At 28.3% G+C, this 27124-nt stretch overlaps 1 protein-coding gene across 2 annotated transcripts in view; it reads left to right on the forward strand.

The window, feature by feature from the left end:
• The first annotated feature begins 331 nt into the window (after positions 1 to 331).
• The window catches only part of LOC129913710 (tachykinin-like peptides receptor 99D), a 74428-nt gene continuing 47635 nt past the window's right edge, over positions 332 to 27124 (forward strand). Inside the window, exons 1-2 of one of the 2 annotated variants that reach the window (XM_055992516.1) lie at positions 337 to 463; positions 611 to 1189. The gene's annotated coding sequence lies outside the window, so the exon portion shown is untranslated. Of the gene's footprint in view, positions 1190 to 27124 lie in introns of both variants that reach the window. The other variant, XM_055992515.1, reaches the window with a different exon arrangement.

Below are 27124 nucleotides of genomic sequence, written 5' to 3' on the forward strand. Positions count from 1 at the left end.
CTCTCATCCCTTAGCCTCTATTTTTTTTTTTGTATTGTCCATGGATATCGTTGACTATATCCAAACATTGAATGTCAAAAGACCGGGAAGTATAATATTCATTCATAAATTGCTCATAAAATTGTATTGATTCTCTTTTTCAAAATGCGCAAACGCTAAAAAAGTCTCCAATATTTTGATAAACAGAGACACGTTCCACAAAAACACAATTATTATCAAGACCGAAAAGAATGATAAGTTCAAAAAGGCTCTTTCAAACGATTACGAAGCAATGTGATGGTGTTTACCATCTCGTTGAATGAACTTGAAGTTAAAAGGCAACCGATTGGGATAGAGAGACTTCAGTGCAGTTCAGATATTGTATCTTTTAGTGCTTCGTGTATCTTTCGTTCGAAAGGTTGACTACCTCTTTCTTCATTGCGTGCGAATTTTATGAAAAGATATCAAACTTTCGGACATCGAAGTAACCATTACGGAGAATTTAAGCTTATAATTTTGATCTTCCAAATTAAAAACAAAAAAAAATATATTCACTTGTCTTCTATTTTGGAGAATATTTATATGTGTATTTCACAATTTTAAATAAGTTCTCTATTCTATCTGTTTATAGGCGATAAATTGTTTATTTAGATAAGTCTTTGAAAAAAAAAAAAAAATCGTTGCTTACGCATCAAGATTACGATATTGTTTATTTAATTTGGCTAAGTGATTTCTGATTTTAAGATAATATTATGGCCTAAGGTATCTTATCCATGATTGATCGAAGTTGTGCCTCCCAAAAATAATAATAAATTGTCGTTTGTGTCTCAAGAGTTCTTAAATCAAACAAAAAGTTCAACTGCATCTTGAAAAAAAAAGTTGGAAAAATAAAAAAAAATAAAATAAAAATATTAAAATGATGATTGAAGTGTGTACTTACGTGTGCAGCGAGCTGGCAAGTGTTCGATAATATTTTTTTTTTTTTTTTTTTTTTGAGAGAAAGAAAATATTTATCTTTTTAAGATCGATGCGGTTTTAAGTAATAAGTACTTAAACAAATATTTACAATAAAGTGGTCGAGAAAATATTGCTTTTGTCTGTCGTTAATGAAACAAAAAAAAAAAGCAAAGTAATATTTTTAAAAGTTAAAGAAATAATATTTGCTGAAATAATGGATAACAAATTAACAACTGGATAGTTTTTAAAAATTGTAAGTTTTTTTTGTTTATACTCGCATATGTGCTTTTTTTTCTTTATTTAACGATATGTGATATCCTTATTCATTAGATAAAAATTTAATTATGTATTTTATAAAATTAGGAAGGTATTTGAATTTTGACGAAAAAAAAAAATAAGCAAAACCCAAATGTTTTGTGATAGAGATAGTGCACAAAAAAATCAGCGGGAAATAAATATTTTAACAATCGGTTGTTGATTTTGTTTATAAACAATAATCGCAAAATATTTAAAATTAGCCAGTGTGTTATTCAAGTATTTAATTTAGATTAAAATTAGGTATTAAGGGACATGTTTAGGATTCATGAAAAAATTAAGTACCTAGAGTTATGAACATTTTTCGAAATTTTAGATTTTGAAGCAACGGCTGACATCGCGATATACGAGCAAAATAGAAAAGGTTGTTTTTATCAAATTACTGGATAAAAATAATGCTACCTACAAATAATGGCTTAGTTTTTGAAATTGGATCGCAGGCCACATTTTTTTTTTCTAAATCCTTTCTAAAAATTCTTTGCTATAAATGAAATTTTAAGGCATACTTTATTTGGAAGTCAAATCCACTTAAGAATTTGTTTCCTTATTTTAAAACAAATTAAATATTACTTTTTAGTTTTTTAATTAATTTTTTTCTGAATTAATAATATTGTTTTACGAAAAGCTTACGTTTTTTTTGTCAGCTGTAACTCGAGCCATAAGACTATAAAATCATGTGTCTTGTTTTTTAAAAGAACAATTTGTTTGCCTCGAATTTTTTTTTTTATTTATATTTACTATATTTAAGAAGTTTCAACTCTTAGTCAGTGGTGCATTTTTGTATATGCGATGTACATTCATAGGTTCTAAAATATCACGTTTAAATTGATTGATTTTCGAATTAATTTTTCGGTCCAAAAATAACACTATATCTGCCATATACCATTGTCTGTCGTATTAAAGTATACATGCCTCAAAATAGTTCCAACGAATTTGTAAAAAAAAAATTAGGTATGTTTTTTCGAAAACGGGAAATTTATTTTTTTTGAAATCTTAGAAAAGTTGTCAAACCAATTTGATCTATTTTTTTTTTTCTTCAAAAATGTATCCATACAAAATTCTAAACTACTCAAAACACAATAGGACCCACTCAAGGTTTATTTTGAAATTTGCCTATTTATTATTTGGGAACGGGTCAAAATTCTGCCAGAAAATTTTTGAACAAAAAAATTATGGTAATTTTTTTTTCATAGCATATGCGCTTACAGTTAATTAATGTTTTTCAACTTTAGTACTTTCCTTAAAACTGTTTCTTGTTTAACTATCGCAAATATTTTTTATAATGCATAGACTGGTTTTCTTATAATTCACATCCTATAAACCATTGAAAATTATTTAGAAACTATGTTGAGTGGAGTGATACAATACCTATATTGCTTTTTTAATTCAATTTTTAATTATTATTTTTTTAAAATATAAAACATTAAAAACCTTTTCTTAATATTTGTTTATCAAACAAACAATGAACATAAAAAAGTTGAATTGAATAAAGTTATCAAATAAGCTGTGATGAAATAATTTTACAAAATTCCGCAAAAATTTAAAAAAATGATTTGGAAAAAAGCGCGCTCGATTCGTCCGACCGAGTTGTGCATATTATATAAATAATAATATTATAATAATTATCTTGATTGCTTCCTTTCTATCTTTCTTTTTATTGTTCATAAATCTCTTTGGTTTTTTTTGTCTATAAGATTTTTTTCATTTCCAGATATAGCTTTCAGATTAATTAATTTAATTATTTTCAAGCATTTCCGGTGCAGACTTTTGAATTAAAAAAATCTAATCTGAATGATTAAAGGTGATTTTTTTTCTTATTAAAATATAGAAATATGATTAAAGTAGTCGCAAAATAAAATCAATGACAAAAAAATGTCTTAGCAAATAAATGAATGGATTGAATTTAACCTGATATTATAAACGCATCCGTTTCAAAAAAAAATTCAGAAACAAATCGAATCATTTTTTATTAAAATTTCTTTTTTTATAGATATTTTCTAGGAATTTTAATTTTTTTTTTTAGTATTGTATAATGCCCTTTCAGGGCATTTTTTAAATAATATCAACGAAGCTTAAAATTTGCAATATATATACCGACAAATATGTACCTACACGGAAAAAAAAAACCAATATCAATTTAACATTTTTTAAATATCAAATTAACATTTTTTAAATATCAGCCAAAAATGCTCTATAAAATGTGTTTTATGATATTTAAAATGTTAAAACAACGTTTTTATTATCAGGATGATATTTAAATGTCACATTTTGGAAATTTTTTTTTGATATTTTATTATCATTTTTTCATATCAATTTCTCATTCCAAATTATTGAAAAATATTAAATAAAAAATTCTTAATGTGTACTAATTTAAAGGCGCTTTGTGTTTTTTCGAAGTAAAATGTATGATTTACTGAGAAAATTTGATCGGCACTAAGATTTTACTTCACATAGTTTGGGAGAAAATAACAAAACAATTATATCACGCTATAATAGAAAAAATAATATCACCATTATTTTGTAAAGAATATTCCCTTTCAGTAATGTTTTGAAAAAAGAAAGAAAATTCTTAAAATAATAAAAATAATAAAAATGAAAAGGAAAGAAATAGATTTCATTATAATAAACTAAAACGTAAAATCTAGTCAACATTGATATTTTAGTTGTCAAAGTGAAATTTTCACTATACACTTAAACTTAAAAAAATGTCAAAATGATATTTTAATTGTCAAACTGAAATTTTCACTATCCCACCTGAAATTAAAAAAATGTCAAAATGATATGATAAAATATCAAAATTGATATTTTAATTGTTGGACGACTTTTGTCACTGAAAAATGTTAATTTGATAGCTGTTATTATCAATTTTTTTTTCGGTGATACATACATATGTATACCTACATATAAAACCACTTATACTAATTGCAAAATAATTGCTGTTTATTTAAAAATAATGTATGCTCAATAACTTTTTTAAGTATCTGACTAAAATATTTATTCATTTCTAAGTAAATAATGAACCAAAAAAAAAAGAATAATAAATATCAATAAGTTTGCATTTTTTTCAGTACACACATACATATTTAGGTGTTTATTTACCTCTTCAAATAAAATATATTTCCTATTCTCATATCTAAGTATACATTGTACAATCATCATGATGAAATAAAGTCCGACTCTTGTACTACTTAAAAAAAAATGAAATTAAATTTAAAATATTTTATCCGCAGGACAAAAATGTCAAAATATTTATTTATTTTGTAATTCATGTATGTAATTACATAATACAGAAAAACATGTTTCATCTAAATATGTAGTACAGATTGCTTTTATTGTGGTATCAAAAATGTAATTCTTTTGTTTTGGGTAAATTAATTAGGTATTTATTGATTTTTAATTTTACTAATATAAAAGATTATGCGATATCAATTAAAAAAAATATATATATTTAAATCATCAGTATTTTGTTGTAAAACAAAATTGCTAGATATTTTTCAAGGCCATTATGAAATTTAAGAATTATTTTATTAAGCTTTAATTTAAATTTTTTTCCTAAAAGATGATAATTTAAATGATAACTTTTGACCACCAATTATATTTTTTTTGACTATCGAATGAGTATCATTTTTAATTTTCTTTGAAATTAGTAATATTTTTTAAATATTATTTAAAATGGAAACAATATACATATTTTTTTTGTCAAATTCAAAATGAAAAAAAGCACGTGGTTGCATTCAATAGAAAATCAAATAAATATTTATTTATTTTTAAAGTGCTATTAATAAATATAATAATAATACCCACTTATCAAAGCAATGCACTTTTTGTATTCAAGAGGTACTTGAAAAGATACTTTGTTATCGATTCTTATCTATAAAAATGTGTAACTATCATTGATGTTATGAAAATAGTTTCTGTTTTCTGTATTAAATTTTATTATTAGATTTGATTAGCAAAAAGAAATAGAGCGCCCCTTAATTGTATAGGATAAGATCTTCTTAATTTCCTATCTACTCCAAATGAGATAATTTTCAACTTCGTTTACACGAAATGAGCTTAAAAAAAAAAGGTTAAGTGAATCGAATTTGTAGTACCTACCTAGTTTTTAAAAACTAATTCGTAAATTGTTATCATTAATATAGTCTCAGAATTTCAACCTGTATCCAAACTTTTAAAAAAGAGAATTAGTTAATGGAAAAAGTCATGATTTAGCAAAGCAAAAAGTTTATCTTCGTGTATTGATTTCCGATAAAATTACCAAATAAAATGGACCACTGGGTTGCTTAAACTCTCAGTACAAATTTCAAACTACAAATACATCTATTTAATTTGTTTGACCCCCAAACGAAGTATGCTATCAAATTTTTTTTAGGAAGAAGGAATTTTAGAAAAATGAAATTTGTTAAAGCTATTAAAATATGTACTGCCAATAAAAATTAAATATTTATTGATACATAAAAACAAAATTCTTAGAAAATGCATTGCATTGGGCCGATATCAAAAAAATTGATTTTTCAAAATACAAATATTAAGAAAAATGAAGAACTATAAAATCCCATGAAAAAGCATTTTTATTTATTTTTATTTATTTTTATTATTTTTACAGTCAACTTATATTTAGTTATTGTTCACTTGTCTTACCCAAAACGCAAGATTCGGTCAAAATTTCAATGGACTATATACATTTCGTATCCAGCTTAGGAGATATTCGTTTGATTTCTATTTAAATGGTGCTATAAAGCCATCTTGACTTTGATATGGTATGATATTAGTTTCTAAATAGGGAAAATAGTGTATGAGGCGGTAACTAGGGCGTATGCGTAACTTTTTTTTCTATAGAAAAACTTAAACGTCTCACATGGGAGTATTTCGATAAAAAAAAAACCTGGACAAAATTATGTTTTGAAGTAAAACAATTTATTTTTTTTTTATTTTTTTTTTAAAATGATTATTTATACAATGAAATGAATTTCAGATATACCTATGTAGGAAAGGTACACACAATAGTCGGAAAAAGTAGGGGAAATACGTCCAAAATGACATACACGGCCAATATGACATACCAGCTCTAACTTGAAATGTGTACCACATGTAACCCTACCTCCTATCTCAGTAGGTGAAGCCAATGAAATTTGAAATTCTGTCAAAATAACAACTCAATTGACAGCCCCAAACCAAAAATATAAAGTAAAGTGTGTTTATAGGAGCTTTTTCATTTTTTATGGGGTTGGACTAATTTTGTTATTTTGGGAGTTGTATTTAGCTTTTTTGAATATTTTATTGGGTATAACGACCCAATTTATTTAAAGTTAAAAACTTATCAATATTTTTTATGAAATCAGGCTTTAAAACAGTGTTTTGTATAAAAATTTGTCAAAACTACGATATGGACAAAATGACATACCCTACCTATGGCCAAAACGACATACCTTCAACTTCATAGAAATTGTTGTTGTTTTTTTTTTAATTTTAACTTTAAATATGTCAATGGGGTATAAGCGAACTTCCGACCTCCAATCATGGTTCAGGCGATGCGGGGGCCATTGAAGCTGCCAATGAAAACAAAATGGGCGGGTTTGCAACATCAAAAACATTCGGTGTCCCGAAGGCTACATTAAGGTGAAGCATCCTGGACACCAACAAGTTTTTTAAGTCCTATACAAAGGATTAGGTGGATTCAGGTTAGCTTTCCTTTGAAAATCTACACTTGCCAACTAATTTTTGTATTTTTTCATATAAAATGCCATATGTCGTTTTGTCCATATAACCTATGTCATTTTGTCCATGCCATATGGACAAAATGAATTTCGATACTTTTTTTTTCAAAGTTTTAATTTATTTAAATTTATTTATTTTTTCAATACAAAAACTATTATAAAATGTTCCTAATAATATACAGAATGAATATAAAATGCAAAGATTGTGTTATACACCACGGGTTTTATTTTATTGACGAAAAAGCTTATGGTATGTCATATTGGACGTACTTCCCCTACATATTTTTACAAAATGAACATTTTTATAACTGATGATGATGAGAATAATCTGTAATGGTTAAACATAAAATACTGAAGTTGACGGTTATTTAATAAGTATATTATGACGAATCTCATGATGGTCAATGTCAGTCATATAGTTGGTATTATGCTTCGAGGCTGCATTTTTTGTATAAAAAGTACTAATTTTTATAGGGAAAAAAGTATTTTTAAAAAAGGTTTTTTTTTCAACGTTGGTAAGGTAAGGTAATGCATTTTACGTGTTTCAAGCACGTATAAAACTGACAGACTTATTAAGGCTCTGATTTGTAAAAAAATTTGCAAAAAGGCAGAACTTAACATTGAAATTTGTGCATCTTCTGTTGCAAGTCATAATTTCGGTGTGCCTGTTAAAAAATCTGTGGAGAACTGAATTTATCGCAGGAAACTAAACATTACCAATTATGAAAACACAAAAATATAATTATACTATTAAAAATTTACCACAAATGGACAAAAAATGAAAAAAAAATAGACGCATTTTTCAGAATTCACTTTAAATCTGGGTCGGACTCCAAAACGTTTGGATTTGGAAATGCCATTCTTTCATCAAAAACTTTGTTAGCAAAAGTAACCTTTGTATTGAGCTTGAAGAAGACAATTTTGCCATATTTATGGGAAGATAATGCAGTATTTATCTCATAAAACAAAAATTTAAAATTAGTACTTTTTATACAAAAAATGCAGCCTCGAAGCATAATACCAACTATATGACTGACATTGACCATCATGAGATTCGTCATAATATACTTATTAAATAACCGTCAACTTCCTCATTTTATTTTTAACCGTTACAGATTATTCTCATCAGTTATAAAAATGTTCATTTTGTCAAAATACTTTTTCCGACTATTGTATATTTTTTATACGGTTTTATGTAAATAAATTGAAAAAATAATATCCGAAAAATAAATCCAAAAAAAAAGTAATTTGAAGAGGAATAAGTTCTTTTTTAAAATATTTGCAATAGAAATTCCTCGTGACAGAAAATCCCCTAAGACGATTTTTTAAAAATATTTTTACTGAAATATTTCAAATACTCAATTGGAATGCAAGATATTGAATTTCTTTTGAAAAATTTTCATTGCAAACCAGCAAAATTGATACATGACATATTCGTAATCTCCAAGCAAACAAAATTACCTTCTTCTATGAAATATTTTTATTAATCGATATTTCCTCTTAAGTAAGTTTCCTATCTTGAAAAAAAAAAAAAAATCAAAAAATCTTGAAGTGGCAACACTATCCAAAGCTTTTTATAAAAATTTTTCATAGAAACCAACATTTTTTACACTCATTTATATTTTCTTTAGGCTTTCAAAGCCTCTTCCGCTGAAGCATAAAATATATCTAATTTCTCGTGAAGGAAAAATTAAAAAATGGTTCCGGGTACGTGGTAAATATTATAAAATATAAAAAACACCAACTGACAAAAAAAAAAACACCAAATATTTAATGATGCGGAAAAAAATATTACAAAATTATTATTTCCTCTCAAAATTTGAATATAGAAACGAAAAAATTCTTCCTTCCGCTTAATTTAATCAAATTAGGAATAAATTCCAATTCACAATCTTTTATTTTCCTCAATTCTCCAACTCCACGATATTTTAGGAAAGAAAATAAAAAAAAAGTTAAAAAAAGACATTAAACGCCAACTTTGAGTTTCTATTTCGTTATTACACGACTAAGCAATTATAATAAAATGAAAAAAAAAAAACTTGAATTTGATACATTATTAAATTTTTTATATTATTCTTTCTTTGTTTTCTTATAACTGTATCTACAAATTTGTAATTAAATGGCAGCTATGGTAAGGATTCTCTTCATAGATGAAAGTTACTAAGCTAAAGAAGCAGGAACAAGGAAGCCAAATCTCATTGATTCAGAGGAAGTTGAAATTCAATCTGACCCAGTTAGGGTGGTTGTTCGATAAAAGCCAAAGCACGTGGCATTAATATTTTAATATTTGAGAGGAAAAAAAAATTATTGACACAGAAAGAAGGATTTAAAATTTCATAGGAACAAACAAAAGCTACGACTTTTTCACGTAGGAACCTCTTTTTTGTGCGAGTTTGATGGGAAGTATAGCAGATGTCGATAAACACATTGAGGTTGTCGCTACTTTGACAAAGTTCAGGGAAAGAGCTATGTTTAATACTTTTATACTTCACCCATCATCAGCAAAATTTTTGGCAGTAAGTCTCGTAATAATAATCCCTAATGATGTTATTATCGCCTTTTTAGAAAATTGTCACGCATAGTGTGGTTATGAGAGTGTATACGCAACGCACACGCTTCGGTGATAGCATTGAGCTATTTATACTAAAATAATCCTGACTCGACTGAATTTTGTGGCTTGTGGATTGGTTACAGTTTGATTTAATAAAGTTTCAAACAATCTTTTTTGAAAATATTTCAAATAATAATTTTGTATTAAATTTTAATAATGTGTACGCGTTTGGGTTTGGTGTATATAGTGGTTACACTTAAAACCAATTTTAAAAACTAATATACAATAATAAAACCAATTACCACATAATTTATTCTGTGCTAATGAAAACGAGGTTTTAATAGCAAACCTGATTAAATGAAATGAACAACTATGTAAAAATAGCTTCTTAATAGACTTTGAGCTCCAAACAATATTTTGATTTTTTTTTTTTTTTTAAGGACATTTTTCATTTTTTTCTTTAAATAATAAAATATTAGCGAAATTAAATATAAAATTAAACTAAAAAAAGAAGAATTTTATAAAATTTTTTGAAACGGGTTTAAGATTTCCTTACAATATATGAACTTTAACGTAGCTTATGCATGTATCTGTGGAAGTGTTTTATCGGTTTTTTTTTTTTTTTTCTTAAAGTAAGCATTTTTTAATTTCAATTAATTTGTCAGTTATTTTAACAATAAAAATATGCTTTGGTTTTAACTAAGAAACTTTTTCAAAAATATCAATCACGGGTTTTATAAATTATTTTAAGTCTTTTTCGAAAAATCAATTTTTTCAAAACGGATTAGTGATTTTTTTTTTAAATATATTATAATATTTTGTTTGAATAATATGTAGAAGAATAACACTGCCTAACCCACAAAAATTTTCCAGACTGTTGTTTATCACTTTTTACTGCTGATGCTGATTAAAAAAAATATTAGTTTTTTTCTAGCAGCTCTAGTTTTTAAATTATTTACTCATGAAAAAGCATACAAATTCATACATTTTTTTTTAATTTTTTTCATTAAAAATAGTTTTTTTTTTATTTTTATTTTACTTACTGGTCCGAAATACATTTAATTCGAAATAAATTTTTCCAGCTAAACTTTAAAAACGCCTGCGATAAGAAAAACTAAAAAAACTAAAACTAAACTAAAAAAAATGTCTGGAAAACAAACAGTAAAATGAGCATTATTTTAAAATTAGTACGAAATTTACCCCAAAATATGTAATACTAAAATATTTCAAAAAATAGAGCTCCTATAAATTAATGAATGTAATTTTTAGGCTTACGGACCGCAAATACATTAAGTTTAATATAAATTTTTTTGGAAAATTTTAATAAACTCCCAAAATAAAGAAAACTTAAAAATTAGTATATGAACATTCCCCCAAATATGAAAAATTAAATATCTTTCGAAAACTAGAGCTTCTAGAAAAAACAATATGATTTTTGAGCTTACTGAACCCAAATCTATACAGAAATCCACAAATTTTTAATTACTCTATAGTTTTTTGAAAAATTAAAATTTTAAAAAATTTTTGTATGTTTATGTATACATCGTGTCCCAAAAGTTAACGTCGAAACGAAAACGGTAGATAGGGTAGGTGGTGACAGTTATCAGAAAAATAATAAAAAAAATCGCAGCCATATATTTTGGGAGTTATGGGCATTTGAAAAAAAGTCGAAAAAATGGTCACCCTGTGACGGTTTTTCATGTGCCGTGCCTACAAATCTTAATTTTTCTCATTTTTTTCTTTTGTTACGGAACCTTGAATAACCCTGCTATCAAATGCATTCAAAAATGTTAACCCTGTATAACAAATTATATTTATTCACATTTGTAAGGAAAACTAATGAGTAATCTGAAGTTTGAACACTGAAATAAAAATATTTACACTTGTAAGGAAAACTGTCGACTAATTTGAACACGTAAAGTAAAAAATTAACAAATTGGCTATTTTGGGGGCCAATTTTCAGCCAAAAACGGCGATAGTCAATATGACAATTTCTGATATTGAATGTGACAACCGAATTTTTTTCTACAACTCGGTAGTCATTGTGACAACCTGCGGTAATCTATACAATAACTTTTGGTCAGTCAATTTGGCAAATGCGTTAGTTAATTTTCTGTTTGACTGCAAAGTTGTCATATTTATTGGGGAGTTGAACTTAAAAAAACTTTTATTAGGCTATTAATTTCAGTTTTTATTTTTGACAATCAAAAAATTTCATTTTGACAATAGATATGTTAAATTGAGCTTTTATTTTGATGTTTTTTCCTATCAGAAACTTCAAAATCTATTTTTATTTTGGTTGAATTTTGAAATTGACTACGGAAATTGTGATATTGACTATCAAAAGTTGTCATATTGACTACCGCTATAGTCAATTATGTCAATTCGAAATTCAAAATTGTCGACCGAAATTGAATATCAAGTAGTAAGTATCCGGTCCGATGGTCAAACAAAAGTTGGCAATATGACTATTTTGGTAGTCAATATAACAATTTTTTCTGTTTTTCAAGTTATTTATGAACGATTGTCATATTGACTAGGATTGTTGTTTTCTGTGAACTATCGAATTATTCATTCAGGCATTCAGCTAACTTTCAAATTCATTTTCATTCAGTTTTTAATATTCTCATGCTATGTTTGCCTGCGAATGTTAGATGCACACACTAATATTGGGACAATATTGAAAGAGTATGAAATAATTAATTCTCTTTTTTGCAGTTCTCAAACTCAAAACAAAAATAATTTGAATAAAAACTCTATTCAAATGAAAATAGAAATGAATGAATGAATTGGTAAGGAAATACATAAATGAATATGAAATACATAAATGAATATTCAGGAGCTACGTATAATTCAATAGTTTTTATTCGATAGTTTCCATCATTTTTTAAAGCATCAGAGTTGCAATTGAAATTTGCAAGTAAAATAATTTTTTGCAACCCTAACTGGACCTTACCCTTTTTTCTGAGGTTATAGCAAACAGAAGGCTTACGAAACCAAACCATCACATTAGAATAACTTAAAACAATAATTAAGGCAACTACTTTCCAGGAGCTACGTTACCGGTCATTCGGCTCGGAAGCAATTTATATTCCAGGATTTTGAAAAATTATTTGAAAAAAAGAAAAAAACAAATTGAAACTTTTAATGATTCAAAAAAGTAGTCGGTTTAAGGACGTTAATTTTAAGTAATAACGTCATAAGAAAGCAGGTTCTGTGCTTTTGTTACAAAAAAAAATGATTTAAAAGTTATTTTTTTGTTGACTTGTTAAAAAATTTATAAGAAAATTAATCTTACAGTTAAGTACTTAAAGTTAAAACCTCTTTTCATTTACACAATGAAATGTCACATGTGCTACATTAAGAAAATTCTCTGTCTATACGACGAGAACCGTCTCCCGCATATATTAGCTAATATAGTAGTGTCTAAAAACATATACTGGGCCACACAATGGACTAATTTATTAGAAGGAAGGCATATCCAGGAGGTTGTCGGAAATAGTAGACTATTCCAAAATGTAATAGATTTGGCTGACAACCAAATAATGGAAAGAGAATGGAGTGTGGCACTTCAAAGAGCGCAGGCGTCAACGTCACATGGAGTGTATAATATCCTTAACTACACTGAAGGAAGTAGATATATTCAGGACGAAAATATCTCATCCAAAATAGGATGGATTTTTAAGGCAAGAGGGGGACTATTTTACTTGAACGGTACATTTCCATCAAATAACAGAAATACTCAGTGTACTTTATGTAATATGCGAGAAGACGAAACATTTATCCACTTTTTTGGAGTGTGTCCTGTATTGAAAGAACTACGCATATTATACTTTGGTGCAAGAGAACTCAGTACGGAAAACATGGTGAATATTCTGAATGGCGAAGGAAACTGGAACTCACTCATAAAGTACATCTCTCTAGCTATTAAATATCGCACCGAATTAGTAAGAGAATACAATGGCTAGAACAACAACAGAAAAACAACAACTCCAACAACAGCAATAACATAAACACCAACACCGACATCAACACAAAAATTCAACATCAACATCATCAACAACACCAATACCAACACCAACACCGACATCAACACCAACACCGACATCAACCCAACAACAACCCCAACACCAGAACCGACACCGATACCGACATCAACACCAACATCATCGTCAACACCAATATCAACACCAACATCCACACCAACCCCAACACCAACTTCAACACCAGCACCGACATCAACACAAGCATCAACACCAACATCATCGACAACACCAATACCAACACCAACACCGACACCGTCATCAACACCAACACCAACACCCACACCAACATCAACACCTACACCAACATCAATATCAACGTCAACACCAACACCGACATCAACACCAACACCAACACCAACATCAACACCAACACCAACATCAACACCAACACCAACATCCACACCAACATCAACACCAACATCAACACCAACACCAACATCCACACCAACACCGACATCAACACCAACACCAACACCAACATCAACACCAACACCAACACCAACACCCACACCAACATCAACACCAACACCAACATAAACACCAACATCAACACCAACATCAACACCAACATCCACACAAACACCAACACCGACATCAACACCAACACCAACACCAACACCCACACCAACATCAACATCAACATCAACATCAACACCTACACCTACACCAACATCAACACCAACACCAACATCCACACCAACACCGACATCAACACCAACACCAACATCAACACCAACACCCACACCAACATCAACACCAACACCAACATCCACACCAACATCAACACCAACATCAACACCAACATCCACACCAACACCAACACCGACATCAACACCAACACCAACACCAACACCAACATCAACACCAACACCAACATCCACACCAACTCCAACACCAACACCCACACCAACATCAACACCTACAACATCAACACCAACACCAACATCCACACCAACCCCAACACAACACCAACACCCACACCAACATCAACACCTACACCTACACCAACATCAACAACAACACCAACACCAACACCGACATCAACACCAACACCAACACCAACACCGATATCAACACCAACACCAACATCAACACCAACATCAACACCAACACCAACATCCACACCAACCCCAACACCCACATCAACACCTACACCTACACCAACATCAACATCAACATCAACATCAACATCAACATCAACATCAACATCAACATCAACAACAACACCAACACCAACAACAACATCAACATCAACATCAACACCAACACCAACACCAACACCAACACCGACATCAACACCAACACCAACACCAACACCAACACCCACACCAACATCAACACCTACACCAACAACAATACCAACATCACCACTAAAACTAACAACAACACCTGCAAAAACAACATCAGCAGCAGCAATCATACCCCCTAACATAAAGAACTATCTAATGGATATTTAATCGCAACAGACGACTCAACCGAGTCATTGATGCAAAATAAATGTTTTATGTTAAACTACTTTAATTAATTAATATATATATATTTTCAAATAAGATAAGATAACCTTATATTCAAATATTTTTAATCAAAAATTGTTACTCATGAATTTCAATAAAACAATTACTTACTTACTTACTTAAGCTGAAGATTAAGATCTTACATATTTAAATTTTTGTACAAAAACGGAATAATTTTTTTAATCCAATCATAATTTACAAGAAAAAGCTTAAACAAATTACCTTTTTTTTTTCTTTTCTCATTATAATCAATTTTTTATATGAATAGCTTACAAACAAAATATACCATTAAAAAGTTTAATATTTATTCTAAAGAATAAAACCATACTTAAGTTTTTACTGTGAACAAAAGGTATAACAATAATTTATTTTTTGTGTTAAAATTGAAAAAAATCACTTGCATCACTCAAAAATCCATTTTTTTATTTGACAACCTATAATAATTTTATATCGTCTGAAAGCATGTTTTTTCACCTTATAATATTCGCATCAACCATGTCTATACGGCATCTACAAAATGAGCTAGAATTTTCATCAAAAAAGTAAGAAAATCAATTTTTTTTCTTCTTCCATTACCTTAAAGTCTTTTTATACAACAACCTATACAAAATTGTATACCATCTGAAAGCTTATTATTTCAGCTTTAAAATGATGCTTCAATCATATCTGTACTATGCCTACAAAAAACCTATAAGTATGAAATTTTAAAAAGCTCCAAAAAATTGGTAAAAATAAAAAAATATCTAAAAATACCCCTAATGAAGTTTTGTTTTTTTTTTTTAAATTCATATTTCGAAACGAAGAGACTTAGTAAAAATTCCTTATTAGACCTCTAATATTATTACACAAAAGAATTTATTAATCTTTTTTGCATTAGCTTTCGATTGAAATTTCTCAAATTATCAAAAAAAATTTCCCCTACCTATACCCACTACATTGTCAATGGTCTACCACATGTTTTAGTTTTAAAAAAACCGTTCATAACTTGCTTTTGAATTTTTTTAAAATTTTTTCAATACCTTCGTCAGCCTAACAATAAATTTATCTATTGATTAAAAAAAGTTCAACTTTCTACGACGTTGTTTTTAGAAAATAGCCACTTTATTGCAATTTCGTTTTATCCCTATTTACCCTATTTAATGATTGAATTTTTAAAAATCTCTTACTATTATTCACCTTTATGTTATTCTAATTACCTTTCAAATAAGCTGTAGAAGATTTTTGTATCTCCAATAGTTTTTATTTAATTTTTAATTGAAATATATGTATGCCACACTGCTATAAATTTCAGACGGAGAACGGGAGAAAATTTTGTCACTTTTTAGTGGATGCTGCTATGGTTCATCGATTCAATATTAAGCAGTAAAAATAGAACAATCCATCACTCATCATAACATCGAAGAATAGAATCTATGATAGATTTGCTTCTTTTGTGGAGAACACAAGTAATTTAGCATTTTTGTCTTCTATTTTTGTATATGCACCTACTTACCATGACAATGCTCCGAGTCTTTGTTCAAATTGAAACTAATTGAAGAATCTGCAGTGCAGTATAAGTGCACTGCTTTATAAGTGGGAGTATAATTTCCGGGTGGTTTTAATTTCAATTAAAGAAACAAAATCAAACAAAAGAGAAAGTATATTCTTTGTTGGTCTGGAAATCAGAATCATTATGTTCTAAATTTATACCAATGAGACATCTAAGAACACATATGGCTTTTGATCAATTTCTATTTTTACTGGAACTCATTCAAATTTAGAACAAAAGATCAACCTGCATAGATATTCTCATTTTAATTATTATTAGTACTTTCTCAATTTCTTTGTATTAGCAACTAGTTTAAATAAAAACTTTTAACAGTTCATTGTTTTATGAAGTGTAATTAACACCCTTTAAAAGCTGTGAAATTTCAGAACTTTAATTTAAATTTCAATTTTCAAAAAAGTAATTATTCATCCTACGCTTTGGTTCCTGCTACCATTCATCATTATCAAATAATTTCTCTTCAAATTCAATTACGTCGTCAAGTGTAAATTGACTTCTTCATTTCAATTGATTTTCGATTTGAATAAAATTTAATTTATTAAACATGTGGGATGTGGCTTGTGTTTATTTCTCCTAAATTACTTCCAATGAGAGTGTAAATATGAAGAACATATTTTCAAAAACCAACAAAACATGTGTTTCTAATAAACAGACTGAGTTCTTCAAATCTCATTAATTTAAAATTGTGTGACTTTATTTTTAATTTCTGTTTTTTTTTTTCAGGATAAATTGCACTATAAAATAATAATTTTTCTTCCTTTTCCATTTGTACTCCTATCATGCGTATTTTCAATTTTAAGCGACACACGTGCTGTTTTAATAGAAAAATTCTTTCACACAATAAATTGAATTATCCGAACCGAATTCCATTTATCTAACATCTGGTATAAATTTATTGTTTGCTCTTATACTTTTTTTTGATCGAGGATAATGGTCGCTTTATCAAAAACAAGGACCAAACAATAAACAGAAATGTGGAAGTGAAAGTGGAAGAGGATAAAGAATTTCATGTTCATTCGAACGAAACTAATAGGTACAACATAGTACAAGTAGGGAAGAAAAAATAAAAATATATAGTGAACTTCTGATTTATTTGTTTTTGTTGGATAATAATCTTGCTAAGCTGATACAGTGGTCAGTGTCGTATATTTGTATATAAATAAGATTATACGAGCTTAATACCGATTCGTAAGAGAGTAAGCCTACTTAGAAAGTGCTTAAAGAGGATAGGAAGATATGTATGCTGTGGCGAGTTGGAAGTCAAATAATGGTCTCTTACAGAGATAGTTACTTTGTCATTTATCAAAACGGAAAAAACAACGTTTTTTTTATAAAAAATCTTCCAAATTTTCTCATCAAATGTTTTGCAGTTGTTAGAACTTTATATGACGTAAAATTAAAAGTTATTAAAAAATTATAAAACACCTCATTACTAGCATTTACTGAAAAATCGGTCCCAAAAATGAGTTTTTGCACTGTAATCGGTATTGGCAGTATTTTGGAACAATAACAACAAATCTTTTTCACATTTTTGATTAAAAGTTATGCCATTTTTCCAAAAAAACAAAAATCTTAAAATGTATATTTTGAAATAAAAAAAAAGTATTTTCAAAAAGAGTTTATCAAAATTGAACTATGTATTTTTGTTGAATATTAAATACAGACAAGAACACAAAATTGTTTTTGACGTGATAAATTAGACGTCTAATACGGATATTTTTTAAGTCTCTGCGGTTGGAAATAAATTTTTTTTAAAAAACTTCTTTGTGTATTTTTGGGTTAAACAATTTTTTGGAGCTTTAAAAAAATCTCAAACTTATTGGACATATAGGTAGTGGCCATGCGCATGATTTTGATTGAATAACGGCCCCAAATTCTTTGGCCGTTTATAACCGTTTTTTATTTTTATCTTTTTTTTTAATAGATATATAAATGAAATTTATACTGTGGATATGGATATACATAGACAGGAATATATTTGTTCAAAATTTCAATCAATTTCTTAATCACAATTTTGAGATAAAGGTAGGATAAAGTTCTTTTTTTTTGAACACGTTATATCTTTCGCTCTGGAGCAGAAAAAAATTTGATTTGATGTATCACACACAACGGTACATTCACTAGGTACAAGGTACACAATCTTAAATTAAAAACTTCAAAAATAATACAAAACACCTGTGGAGATCTGTTGCCGATGACCAGCCCCCAGTGTAGTACCGCAATCTAAGTTTAAAAAATCCTTAATTTTTTTAGGCATCATACAAATATGATTAAAGCATCATATTAAAGCTTAAAAAATAAGCTTTCAGATTATATAAAATTTATTATAGGTTGTCATATAAAAAAATGGATTTATGGAAGAAATAAGTTAAATTTTTCACTTTTTTCATAAAAAATGATTGTTTTCAATAAATTATCTTTTTTTGTCTCATTTTTTTCTAAAGAGAGTAAATCTAAGTAAATCGACCATACTCATATGTCGCTATATGTATGTATGAATCGCTTAAAAACTAATTTGCATCGGTTTTTCCTTTTAAATCCCTCAATTTTTTTATCAAGCTCGCACTGTGTTTAACACATTAAGGGTATTCAACTCTACGTCTGCGAAACACCTAAAAAATGTTGTTTACAAAATCAAACTGAATACTTTAACAAGAAATAAAAAAAAATGAGTAAATAAGGAGTGACGAACTTAAGGCGATATAAAATTAAGATGTCTTGAACTAGGCAACACTGTGTAAATAAATTAATAGGAACAAATGAATCACATGACATTAAACAAACAAAAATCAAACCCTTCTCTCAACCCAATTTTCTTTTCTTTTGAATTTCACCTAGTCACGCAATGAGTCAACCCGAACAAATTAAAAAGTAAAGTTGAATAACTGACCAACTAGTTAAATATCCTGCTTTTAGTTTCGTGTTAAATTTGTCATAATATCACATTTATATGTAAAAAAATGTCAATACTCTTGGCACAATTCCCAACACTAAATCTGTAGTTAAATCGTTGTAATGTCATGCAAATATTTGAATTTCCTTGAAAAAAATACCATAACGTTGGCTCCTTTTCATAATGATGACATTGAAAATTCATAATGATGACTATACTTTTATACACGATGATGATGGCTGCCAGTCTGACAATAAAAAGGATTACATATTTATAATGAAACAGTTTTCTCCACGTAACCAAGAGATAGATAGCAGCGACGACGAAAAAAAGGACTAAAAAATTATTATAAAATCGCATGACTCCAGGCATGTCATTAAATCGTTAAAACTGACACGAAAGTCGAACATAAAAAAAAAACGAAGGTACATTTCCATCTCTAAGGCATAAAGTTTTATTGTTTTTTCTGCTTGTTTTAATTACTTTAGTCCTTTGAAATTAAATCAAGGTTCAAGCAGATACCTATTCCAAAGGCGTAAGAATTATACAAATGATGGATAGGCCTTTTTATGACATCAAAATAATAATAATGTAATCGCTTCTGATAATGAGTCATAAAAAAAAAAATGGCCATAAAAATGGACAGAACATCCCGCACAAAATTGACCCATGGTCAATTTTAATAGGGGAAAAAAAGTTGATTCCTTTTTAAAATTTGTTTGTATCACTTTTCAGAGACAGTGAGTGGTGGTAGATGTAGATTTTTGTTTTTAAAAAATTTAAGAGTATAGATAATTTTTCTTCTGTGAACATTCACAACACAAATTGAAATTTACGTTCTTAAAAAAATACAGTAAAACGCTCATGGGAGAAGTTTTTACTTAAGTTATAGTTCTTTTATATGATACCATTTTCATTAATGGCCGCCAAACGTCCAAAATTTCCATTATTCTTTACTCACTCACGATTGTTGGAAAACTCCAGTAATTTAACAATGAATTCTGTTTGAACTTATTGGTATATCTACTCTAATTCGTTTTTGTTGAATTTTAAATTACAGCGTTAATCTAAAATATAGTCACTGTGGCGTATGCGTAACTTTTTTTTTCTAAATAGAAACAGTTAACATAAAATTTCTATCGCTGACTTATCAATCGAAAGAATTTTTATTTTGTGGTTATTATTCGATTTATTATATTGAATTTTTTACTAGTCATTACAAAATTAACTATGCTAAAAAGCTAGAGTGTGTCGGTTGGGAGGAAACAAGAAAAAATCGGTTCTATTCCCCTCTGTACAGCTGGTTGGAACAACTAAAACTTGACCTACATTCTACATAGCTTGGAAAAAACTGATTAAAATCAACTATTACACTTTTAAATGAAGTGCTTTACCTTTCTGGAAAGCCAATAACTTTTCAAAATTTTGAATTTGAAATTATATTAATTACTAAAATTACACTAAAATTGAATTATCAAATTACTTAAATTTTTAAGACCTTTTATACAAATTCGGTAAATATATGAACATGAAAATAAAAAAAACATAAAATTCGTTGTAATTTGAATTTCAAAAATTTGATTTTTCAAAAAAAAAAAATTTTTTTTCTTAATCCAAAAATTATTTTTCTCAAAATTATATTTTTGATTTATATACAAACTTTATAAGAGCTTTTGTTTAAAAAAAAAGTCCTTGAAATTAATCAAATCGTTTGGGAGAAAATCAGATAAAAAAAAAATGTGTGTGTGTAGTACACATGTACACGCGACTGAAGTTATACTTCTCTCTCAGTATATGAAAGTGAATTTCAATTGATATTTTTAATTTTTATTATTTTTGTTTTATCAAAATAATCAAGCAGCGTAATTTTTTAACAATCACATGCAACTTGACACACGCAATTTAATACATACAACTTGCCACATGTCAAATACACTTCCATATGTTACATACTGAATGCCACATGACTGATACTACTTGCCACATGCAACATGCACTTGCACCATGCACTTGCACCATGTTTCATGCCACGTGGTATTTGCCACATGCAACTTGCGACATGAAACATGCAACTTGCCACGTGTTGTGTGTTTTTTTTTTTGCGTTAGTGCTACGTACTGCATTTTTAAATACTAAAGTACTCTAAAGGTGAAACGACAGCCCTGCTGCCCAATTGTCAGTCTCAGAGATGGCGATCGCGTCATAATCCCTTTTACATTTTTGTCAAAAAGTAAATTTTGATGGCTCACCGCCGCAAGTACCTATAGCTTCAAAAAAAAACAAAAAAAAAAAAAAAAAACGGTTCTATGGGAGGTACCGTTAGTAACGATTTTTAAAAGAAACTTTTTTCATTAAAAGATAGGACTTGTTTAAAAATAAAAGGTACTTGAATATTTTAATAAAAATCGTAGGAGGTATACCGTTATTTTTGGTCCAAAAAAATTAATTCAAAAAACCCCTCTGTACGAGATCTAAACATACCAAAGTTTAAAGTAGACTGTAGCTCCGACACAAACCGACACGCATCATAACAGAATAACAGATTGACAGGCAAACGGACGTTCTTTCGAGACTCATACTTTTTTAGAATTTTCTACCATCGTAATGTCATATTTGTTATCTCAGCTTTTTTCTTTCAATGTTACATTCCCGGCAAGATAATTTTATGTTAATTTTTATTTTATTTTTTATGAAACAAACTATTATTATTATTTTGAACTATTCCATTTAATTGAAAAAAAATTATAAATTTAAAAATAAAAACTAGAAATGTTATATGTAATTTCTTCCCTTCCCCACATACATATTTTCATTTTTCAAAATATTTTCTCACAATAACTGCAATTTTTTTCTACATCATCCTACAATAAAGGATTCAGACAAAATAATATTATTGCACCTACTGCAATTTTCAAAACTCATTCTTTCAAAAAAAAAAAAAAAAATAAATTGTAAAAACTCAACAAAAAAAATATAATTTGCTTTAAGCAAAAAATTTTATTTTCAAATAAGTTTATCAAAATTAAAAATATAATCCAGTCAAATAAGGGTTTAACCTCGGAATGAATGTTAGTAGAAATTTTTTTTGCTCAATATCTTCCTTTTGCCATTCTATAACATATCTCAAAAGTCTAGAAAAATCTCATGTCCGCTTGTCGCGATTTCAAGGTCAAATCGCGAAATGGAGATTTTCAAAATTAGCAAAAATAGGCTATGGTATTATATACACATATGATACATGATTTCAAGGTATTTTTTAATGCTGATTCCAAAAAATCTAAAACAGTTGCTAACTTACTACCGAAAAACCCTTAAAAGTAATGGTAGCGGAATCATATTTTGCATGACGGTTTTCATATCCATTATCATTAAGAATCAAAACAATGCAATGCAAAAAAATCATTTATATCTATAACAGAATGGTATTTTTTGAGAAAAGGGGAAATTTTGGGATGTGCACAAAAAAACATCCTGGTACAATCTTGGAATTAGTGCTAATAAGAGTTTCTATCTTTATTTGGATATTCTATTACTTATGTCAAAAATCTAAAAAAATCTCATGTCCGCAAGTTCTAATTTTCCAGGTTAAACTAAGTTAGGTGCAGATTTAAAAAAAATAATAAGAAAACTTTAGATTCTTATATGTATACCAACATAACCCATATCATTTCAAGGTATTTTTTAACGCTGATTCCAACAAAACCCACAAACAAATCAATATGACCATCCCTGAAAAGTAATGTACCTTATTTATGTTGATCTGACACAAATATCTTCTTCTTCTTCTTCTTCCTTTTTCTCGGCGCTGTTATGATCTCGATGTCGAGGGGATCATAACTATCCCACGTAACTGCTTCACACTAGTGATCCGCCTGTGGGGTTCGCCGGGTTGACCTCAGAAATCGGCGGCAAGCCTCCCGGTTTTGTATTGTTCCATTTCTAAGGCCAACTGAATGCTGGTGGTTTTGCATTTGCTTGTACCAGGAGTTTTTAGGCCTACCTTTCTTTCTATTTCGTGTTGGAACGTTGTTTCACCTGAAATCTGACACAAATATCTGAAGAGTAGTTTTTCAATTTTTTCAAATCTGCACCTTATCTTCAAACCAAGAAAATTAGGACTTGCGGACATGAGATTTTTTTAGATTTTTGAGGGTAGTTAAAGAATATCCAAACAAAGATTAAAATGAAAAAATTAGGCTATTAGCACTTATTCCTAAGATGAACAAGAATCTTCTTTAGTGCATATCCTAAAATTTGCCCCTCCATCAAAAAATACCATTATTTCGTAGGTATATATATTTTTTGTAATGGATTGTTTTGATTTTTAATAATGATGGATTCTAAAATCTTCATGCAAAATTTGGTTCATCTACCATAACTTTTAAGGGTTTTTCGGCAGCAAGTTTGCAACTGTTATAATAATATAAGTTGACAGATGAAAAACAGGTGTAACTTTTTCCAGAGACGTCAGATTGTCTTGATTTTAGATTTTTTGGAATCAGCATTAAAAAATACCTTGAAATCATATATCATGTGTGTATATAATACCATAGCCTATTTTTGCTAATTTTGAAAATCTCCATTTCGCGATTTGATCTTGAAATCACGACAAGCGGACATGAGATTTTTCTAGACTTTTGAGATATGTTATAGAATGGCAAAAGAAAGATATTGAGCAAAAAAAATTTCTACTAAAATTCATTCCGAGATTTACCCCTTTTTTTCTCCTTATTTTACTGTATTAATATGGTATTTCTAAAGTTATTCAAAATATGATCAAAAAATAATAAATAGTTCGTTACTTTGCTAAGAAAAATTTGATCAAATGACTTTATGACAACTAATTTTATTTAGAATAATAATTTACTTGACGTACGTTTGCTACATTTCTGTGAACTGTTTACTGCTTATTCTATTATAAGCAGTAAAATCGCAATTTTCCAATTCTTTTTAAATTCATATTTATTTAACATTTTAAATACCAATGAAGTTTATTATAAAACACCACTAGGATACAACACTTACTCATGTAAGTTATTATAATACATATTTCACATACCTAGCATAATTGACTAATTAAATGTAACCGCACACTATTTTGTAGAATTCCATTTAAATGAACTTTGATATTTAATTGCTAATTTATAAATACATATTTGTAATATATTGAAAATAAAATCATTACACAAATACCAAATTGACTAAGTGAGGTTTCACCTGAAATCTGTCCAACACATACCTAATTAAATGACAAAGTGTGTACAATGTACATACCTCAAACAAATATTACATCAATAAATACCAGAAATTGTTGAATAAAATAACAGTTTTCTCATTTTTTTTTTTCACTCATAAATATTTAATTGCAAACGATTAATTTAATAAAACACAAATATGTTCATTTTTTGTTCATTTATCGGATTCATTTCAGCTCTTGTAATACTTTATGCACATGATTGTTTTTTTTTTAAGGATTTTGACACATGTTGTCTTTAAATGGATATGAGGCATTTAATAAAAGTGGGATTACATTTTTGTATGTCTGTATGAGGTTACTAACGCACGATACAAATAGTTTGTAAGGGAATTGAAGGTTCTTGTTGCGAATTCCAAGAACGTTCTATCAAGTTGTGTATTTTTTTTTTTTTGTTACTGAAACATAAAGAAGGCAAAGATAGGGTTTTGTATGAAACACCACTTCAGAGGAATTACCTCGGAGACTCTTCTAGTACATACACAGACTTTCATCAAAAGTTTTCCATGGTCAACCAGATTAATTCATCTATCAACTTGAATTCCTGGAAACAGCATATTCAAGGAACTTGCGATTCTTCAAATATACATAGAATTTCTTGTAAGTTCTGAAAAGTCCTTTTTCTGATGAAATATCGAAGTTTTCTCCAATTAGAATTCTAAAGTCTTCCCCTAAAATTTGTTTTGCAAAATTCCTTTTTAAAGTCAAAAATGGTTTAAAAAAAAAGTTAAAGTTCTTGACCAGACCATGTCCTGATGACACGTGTTAGGTTATTTATAAGTCAATACATTCATTGCCAAAAGATACAACAAAAAAAAAAGGAATAAAATCAATACCATTTTTGCACCAATATGCAAAAATATTCAAACTTAATCGAATTTCATCGAATTGCAAAAATATATTAAATGTAGTTTATTGGTGTTCAAACATGGAATCATTCCAGGATGCGGATGTTGTTTTAATTTCACTTGAATATACAAATCGAAACGACTTGTTAGAAAAGTGAAGTTGATAGTCAATTTCCGAATTGATGAAATAGCAATAGAGAAATTCCATAGGAAACTAACGAACTGTCAAAACCATCAAAAGTCCTTTTCAAGTATACATAAACTGTTTTTTGTTTCCTTTTTTTCTTTCATTTTTTGGTAATGACGAATGTAAAATGGGTATTTTAATTGGAAGACGAATTTTCGAACACACAAAAGTATGCAATGCAACGCATATATGCCATTCAGTCATTCTAAAAGTTTTACTATGTCCCTGTCCCAAGGATAAAGAAATGTTAGAGTGCCAAGGTAAAAGTTTTAATTTGTGTGATGTTTGTTGAAAGTCAAAAGTTTTTTTTTTTTTTTCTCTACAAGTATATGCATTGTTGTATTGCATAGGTTAGGTATATAATTGAATGAATGAATGACTTCTCTTACAAAAGTTGTTTCTGTGTTTTTTTTTTTTGTAACTTTCTAATTCTATATTGACTAGAAGAAAAAGTTGGGATAAAGTTTTAATTTTAATTTTGTTTCATTTTTTTAAACTACTCGTAGTTGTGCATCATTGTGTGTAATTAATTTTGTAAAGCTTGTAGGTAAGTGAAGTGAAGATTTTGACGGTTAAGGTTAAACAATTATTCTTGAACTTTTTTTTAGAATTTGCAGTTGAAAAATTAAGAGAGAGAAATGCTTTTGTCTTTTTGTTTTCAATTCAATCAATTTGAAAAAAAGTTCTGTGGAATTTTCATTTTTAAATTAACTGATAAATTGTACATTGCTTAGGACTATGTGACTTTTTTATTAAATTTAGTCAGAAATTGAATCAAGAGAATTCTATTAAACTTGATAGTTTCGTGTGAAAAATAATTTTTCAACATAAAAAGAATAAAAGTCACAAAAAAATTTGTAATGGTATGGTGATGATATAATGCTTTACTTCGAATTTTTAAAACATTTTAGGTTTCGTTATAAGTATTTAATTTTCTGAGTTATTTATTTATAGGAATTATCATTACCATTTGTTCATAGTTACACTTTGTGTAACTGCGTCAAAAATCCAAAAATTAATATTTTGCTAAAAAAATAATAAAATAAGTAAAAAACATAACAAAGTAATTTTCAACCAGGTTTTGTTAAAATTCAACCATTTGTGTAAGAGATAAAAATAAAAAACCAGAAAAATCGTATTTGTCTTAATATTTTTGTAAAATTTTATTGTTCTTTTTTGTATCATCTACAATTATTTTTTTTTTCGATAGGAGGTCACACGATTTTTGACACTCACCCTACTTTTTCGCCCACTCACCCCCTTTCCCCCAAATTGCTTGTGGGCAATTTGTGTTTCCCCTTTCCATTTATCCTAAAT

The sequence above is a fragment of the Episyrphus balteatus genome, chromosome 3, assembly GCF_945859705.1.
Source record: "Episyrphus balteatus chromosome 3, idEpiBalt1.1, whole genome shotgun sequence".
In the NCBI taxonomy this organism is placed as follows: Eukaryota; Metazoa; Arthropoda; class Insecta; order Diptera; family Syrphidae; genus Episyrphus; species Episyrphus balteatus.